Source organism: Myotis davidii, unplaced genomic scaffold, assembly GCF_000327345.1.
Source record: "Myotis davidii unplaced genomic scaffold, ASM32734v1 scaffold49, whole genome shotgun sequence".
NCBI lineage: Eukaryota > Metazoa > Chordata > Mammalia > Chiroptera > Vespertilionidae > Myotis > Myotis davidii.
Window position 1 is genome coordinate 518803 of NW_006300375.1, and position 6568 is coordinate 525370.

Consider the following 6568-nt stretch of genomic DNA (forward strand, 5'->3'; position numbering starts at 1 on the left):
TGGGGTCCCGCTGGAGTGCCTGGTCAGCCTGGGTGAGGGGATGATGGGTGTTTGCAGGCTGGTCACACCCCCTTCAGGGTGGGGATCCCCACTGGGGTGCCTGGATAAGGGGCTGAGGACTGTTTTCAGGCTGACTGCACCCCCTTCAGTTTGGGGGTCCCCACTGGGGTGCCTAGCCAGCCTGGGTGAGGGGCTGATGGCTGTGTGCAGGCTGGTCAATCCCCCTCCAGTGGAGATCCTCACTCCATGGAGGTTTGGCCAGCCTGGGTGAGGGGCTGATGGCTGTTTTCAGGCTGGCCAAGCCCCCCAGCAATGGAAGCTCCAAGCCTCTCCTTTTTTTCTTTTTCGTTTTTATTCTGGGATATATTTACCTTCTATAATTGAAACTTTGTAGCCTTGAGAGGAGCTCAGAGCTGGCCAGGGCAGGTGGGAAGGAAGCTTGGATTCCTCCATCACCAGGGGCAACACAAGCCTCTTGTTCGCTTCAGCTCCATGGCTACGGCCGGCTGAAAGCAGGTATCTGGGGTTTATTTACCTTCTATAATTGAAACTTTTTTGCTTTGAGTGGAACTCAGAGCTGGACAAGACAGGCGGAAAGCTTGGCTTCCTCCATCATTGGGGCAACCAAGCCTCCTGCTTGCTCCAGCTCTGTGGCTGCCGGCCGCCATTGGTTGTGTTAATTTGCATATAGTTGCTCTGATTGCCTGGTGGGCGTGGCTTAAGGCATAGCAAAAGTACGGTCAATTTGCATGTTTGTCTTTTATTAGTGTAGATGGTTATCATCAATCCCCGTTTTCCTTGGTTCTTGTAGGTTTATACTTTTTGTTTGAAGACTGTATGATATTTTAATTCATATAACCTCCCTCCTATTGACTCTATAAAACCCTTAAGTATTCAGTGTGTAGCTATTATTATATTAATAGAAAGAAAAGTTTATCATGCCTTTAAGGTTACTAGATTATACATTCTGCTAAAAAGAAACAATTTAAAACTATCAAAACAGAACCTGCAATGTAATACTTAGCTTAACAGTGAAGATACTGAAACAATCTAGATTTGGACTTTGGCTTTGGTCTTTACTAGCTGTGTGATTTTTAATAGGTAGCTTAACTTTTCTGATCTTCAGGTTTTTACACGCACATCACAGAGTTGTTGGGAAAATTAAGTGAGTAGGAATGTGACAGTTGTTCTCATATGCTATACTTACGTGCATTACAGAGTTGATAGATTCATATCTCATTGAGCTCTTTTTCTTCTTGTCTGATCTTATAGAAATTATACTAGGGTAACTAGACAGTTAACTATAAAATTACCCTAATGAAATAAATGGGATGAATTTGATCCTAGCCTGGGGCATTCCTAGAGAATACAGTAATTTTTGGTTATTTCTGTGTAGAGTTTGAGCCTTGGAGGAGGTGGGAACTGTGCACAAGTCTGCTCACCATCTTGAAGAGAGTCGGTTATAGTTGTTTTGGATGGTGATGAATGTATTCTAGCAAAAAAAAAAAAAGCTGAGTGTGAATAAAACTATGAATGTGACATCAGGACTTTATGGAGGAATTTTAGAAACATTCCTATGTGCTTCTGAATACACTATATAACCTAGAATTCTTTTGTTAATAATGTTAGGTAACTACTAACCTAAAATCATATTTAGGAAATTGAGGACAGCTCTGAAAGGTAAAGGATGTCTTGAGTCAGCAACACTGTCTGTCACTCCATAGGATTGTTTTTCTCTTGCAGCTAATAGCTTATTGATTTTGCTTAGTCAGCCTTCTGGTTCAAGGTTTCTTCTTATCAGCACCCTTTCATATGATTCTTAAACACAGGAATAAGGATTATAGAGTACTGCCTAATTTATTTTTTTAAAAAAGGTATTTCAATGAGATGCTGACTTTAATTTTTTTGGAAAAGATTGAAATTTCCTACCACTTTATCATCAGCAGTAATGGACATACTTTGAAAACCTTAAATATCATGTCTTAAACTGCTTTCACATCATTATCCATGTCTCAAAAGGTCCTGACTTTTGCATATTGATTTTCAAGTAAATTGTTTCTCTCTCTGTTAATATTTCTACAAAAATTTCTGTATGCTTAAGTGACAAGACTCCTACTCCATACTAATAAACGTGCAAGCCTGATTTTATTTATATTCATAAATTTCTTTCCAGAATTCTTGGATTACCTATTTTTTGTGTATGTAAAACTTCAGTATATATATTTAATGATGTATACTATTGTAATGTTAAGAAAATTTATAAAATTACAGAGGTTTTATTCACACATGGTAATTTAGATTGATTATAAATATGTATCTTCTGATAAAAAATATGTAGTTCAGTCAAATTGTATTTCCCAGAAGCATATGCAAATACTATGCTGGCTTTTCTGTAAATGTTATGACTTTCTAAAAATATAAAAGTTAGACATGTTTAATCCCATGTAAATTATACATTTTATATATTGTAAGTAGGTTAGGATGAATTTGAGATATGCAGTGCAAATATAGATAAACTACTTGTACTTATTTTTCATTCATTCAACATATGTATTTTCAAAGAGCATCTTTCTTATAAACAGGCATGTTTCGGGCCCTGTGGATACAGTCCAGGAAAATAAACGAGGTTTGCAACAAACAAAGAGCTTGCATTTTAAGGGTGTGGGAGTGAGGCAATAAGTTACACACACATAAATACACTCACACACAGTACACCACACACACACACACACACACACACACACACTACAATGAATAAAGCTGGAAGATAAGAAATGTAGAAGTAAAATGTGACTAAAACAACAATCAAATAGATATTTCCCCAAAAGAATAATTAAAAACCAGTATTGGAACTCTTAAGCATAAGTGTTCACACATAAGTTAATATTAATGTTTATAAGTACCACCTTTTAAAGTGTTTTTTAATTAATAATTCTACAGTAAATGAAAGTTAGCAGAGTTCTGATATAAAGTACACTAGCTGTCTTAACTGTTTATACATAATAGCAGCTTCTGTACTGAATTTCATTCTCCTACAATTCAAACATTTAAGAGAATTTTTTGTTGGTTTTAAGAGAAGTCAAAAAGTACAGACATGCACACACAAGTAAGCGCATGTGTGTGCATACACTCACATGTGTAAGTTAAATGAAAAGCAAAGAACTTCCATAATGTATATTCACCTTGTTTCTCAAAGCAAAGCTTGGGCATAAATTGTATCTCCTGATAGACTCTTATTTTTGTGTAATCCTTTTTTTTTTATCAGCATAACATTTGTCCTATCACCGTGACCTTGGCATATATATCAGATACTAGCATTCTTCACAAACTGTATATTCACCCATCTCTCAAGCACTTGTTAAATAAAACTAGAATTAAAAAATGAGCTAACCCATGCTAATTTTCAAATTATGGGGCTATATTGGGAGAGCCAGGATAACAGAGTAAATAAATTCTATTTTAACAAGAGTTCTGGAAAACAAAATTTACCACCAATAAAAATGTATTTTAAGCTGAAATTTTAGGTATGTGACACGTCAATAAGTATTTTGTATAGAGGAGATATTTTTTTTACCTCATCATTATATTAACCATGATAATCATATTATCTGTCATGTTTAACAACACATACCTTGGGATGCTTTATTTTAAGAATATACATTCACATACACACACACACACACACACACACACACACGAAATAATGGCAATAAAAATGTAAGAATGCACTTAGGTTTTCCTAACCTGAGATTTACCTGCCTGCCTTTAATGGATAGAGAGACTGCCTCAGAGAAGATACTGACTTTAAAAGTAAGGTAAGTTCTGTTTAATTCAATCAGATTTGTTTTTGTAACTGAAAGTCTGAGTACTGCTACATATTCTTAAATAATTTTTAAAAAATCATAACTATTGTAGTATTTTTTGGAAATGTCAAGATTATCTAGCCCAGGTAGACAAAAAATATAGGTTTATAGATATATTTCTAACAAAAATAAAATGCTGCAAAGATAAGTAAAACATATGTAAGAAAATTGCTCTGGATACTAACCTTATGAAAACACAAAGTGGTCATTTCCCTGGTACAGGTATTATATTAATTTAAATAGAATATTTTCTGCCCTGCTGTATTTTTTATTTAAAATTTTGGGTGGTATGTATGCTCAGAAAATAGTCCTACAAGTCATTCTTTGCTAACAAAGGGAATATGCATGCTATAATTTATTACTTGATTTCTAAAATTTGACATTAATTAGGTTGAAAACATTTATTTATTGACAGTTTTGAAGTTTTCAGTCAACAATAAAATTAAATTTCATGAATATAAAGCAGTATAAAATTATTCCCTTTTCATAGAATAAATTTTATAATTTCCTTTGAAAGTTTTAATAATTATAACTGTATATTAATTTTACTAAGTAGCATTCTATTACATAAGAAATCTTAAGTGAAAAACTTTTTATTTTTAACAGGCATGTACATATTATATGTAACATACACCCAGTCCTAAAATAACAGTATTTTGTTCAATATTGTTTTATTATATCTTGATGAGATAACCTAGGAAATTAACTCTTGGTTAACATCAATTAACCTATGGCAAAATTGGTTTATTTACACATCATTTTGTTTAAAGCCATAGAACATGCTGACAACATAAAGTAAGGACTTACTTTACACATTTCAGAGATTATGTCTCTGAAAAGGTCAATATAGGACATTCAAGGACTTACATTTATTTACATTTCTAAATCAGAAGAAAAGTAAATATGCACAGAGATAAATTTAAGGTTAGCTTTGGCATAGATTAACACCAGTGAAAATAGCAAACAAAAATTAATTTTGACAATAGAAGTCATGATTATTGGTAGCACATGTCAGCATATATAGTCAATAATATTGTAAAAACTATGTATAGTGGCAGGTGGGTACCAGAAATATTGGGGGAACACTTGGTCAAACATATGATTGTCTAACAGCAATGCTATACCCCTGAAACTAAAGAAAAAATAATATGAAATTAAAACTAAAAAATAAAATTAAAAAGTTTAAACATTTGTTCTTAAATCCATGTAAATATTGTAAAAGAAGATAGGATAAAAATAAAGTTGCTGTCCTCAAGGAAATTTTAATCTATATAAGAATACTAGATGATATGTAAATCTTAGAGGTGAAAAACAAAAATAAAATCAGGTGTTAGAATGTCTGGTACAGAGCAGATAGGAATGTTAGAGAGTTAAATATCACTTATGACACATATCAGGAAGCCAGATGCAGCTGATATTTTACAAGACCAAGCTGATATCTGTGCTTTTTATGACCACATATAGGCTGGTTCCTGAATTATTTATTGTGTTCCCACACCAGTAAAAGATATGTTAATAATGCCTGTATCTCTCTGAAGAGCTTTTTTTTAATTTCTTGATTTCCATTTAAATTATTATTAATATGAACCAGGGAAATTCACATAATAAATACTTAATACATTTTCAAACAAGTTAGTATAATAATAAAAAAAAATACTAGCAGTGATATAAAAAGATCCAAGTTCTTTTTTCCAAGGTACTGGAAAATTACCACTAACAAATTCAGCTTTTTATACTTCAAAACTTAGAGGATAAAAACAATACATTTGGTCTAACTCACAACATTATTATTAAGACCAGACACCACAAATGTGAAAGTTTTTTTGAATAAGCGCTCCAAAATACACATAATATTCAGAAAGTTAGACTTTCTGTGGAGAAATAATAATTGTAATGTGTCCCTCTTTCCCATCCTGTACTATGCAACTTTTTTTCTGTAGCAAAACAAACCACACATTCTCAGTGGCTTACAAAAAATATCATGCTTTAACTCAGGTTATGTGAGGTATGATGGATGGTTGTATCTCAAATAGTTGGCTCAATAATTCTGGGTCATGTTGGCTTTAACTGGTTTATAGAAAATTTGAATTGTGACATATAAATGAAAATATTCTCCCAGAAGTACATTAATGCATTCAGATACCTCACCAATGAATTTTATAAATATGTCTCCTTTAGTGTTATCTTTGTCCCAAGAAGATAGCTGAAGTCACCAAGTGTTTTTCTCTTCTCAAATTTATCTATCATAATTTGATAAAAGAAATAGTAGCAACTCTCCATGCTGAAAGTTCCAGAATACCTGTATGTTGTTTCTTTCAGTGAATCCCTGATTGCAAACATTCTACTTCTTTTGAATTAAACTCTTCCTTGTAGTCATTAATGATATAAAGTTAGTAACAAACAACCTGCAATCTGTCTCTAAACTTCTCCCAAATAAGGTCACTAGGTATATTTTCCAGCCCTACTTTAACCCAGATAACAGTTTTATTTTGCCAAAGAAATATATTAGTTACTACTTTTTCAGTTTCCTATAACAATAAAATTGATACGCTTCTAGACAGCCTACCAAAAATAAATAAATAAAACATTATAAGAGAAAACACAAATTACAAATATCAGAAGTCAATGTGTGGCTATCATACTGATGCCATGGTCATTAAAAGGTTAATCAAAGAATATTAAAATAATTATCTGCCCACAAATTT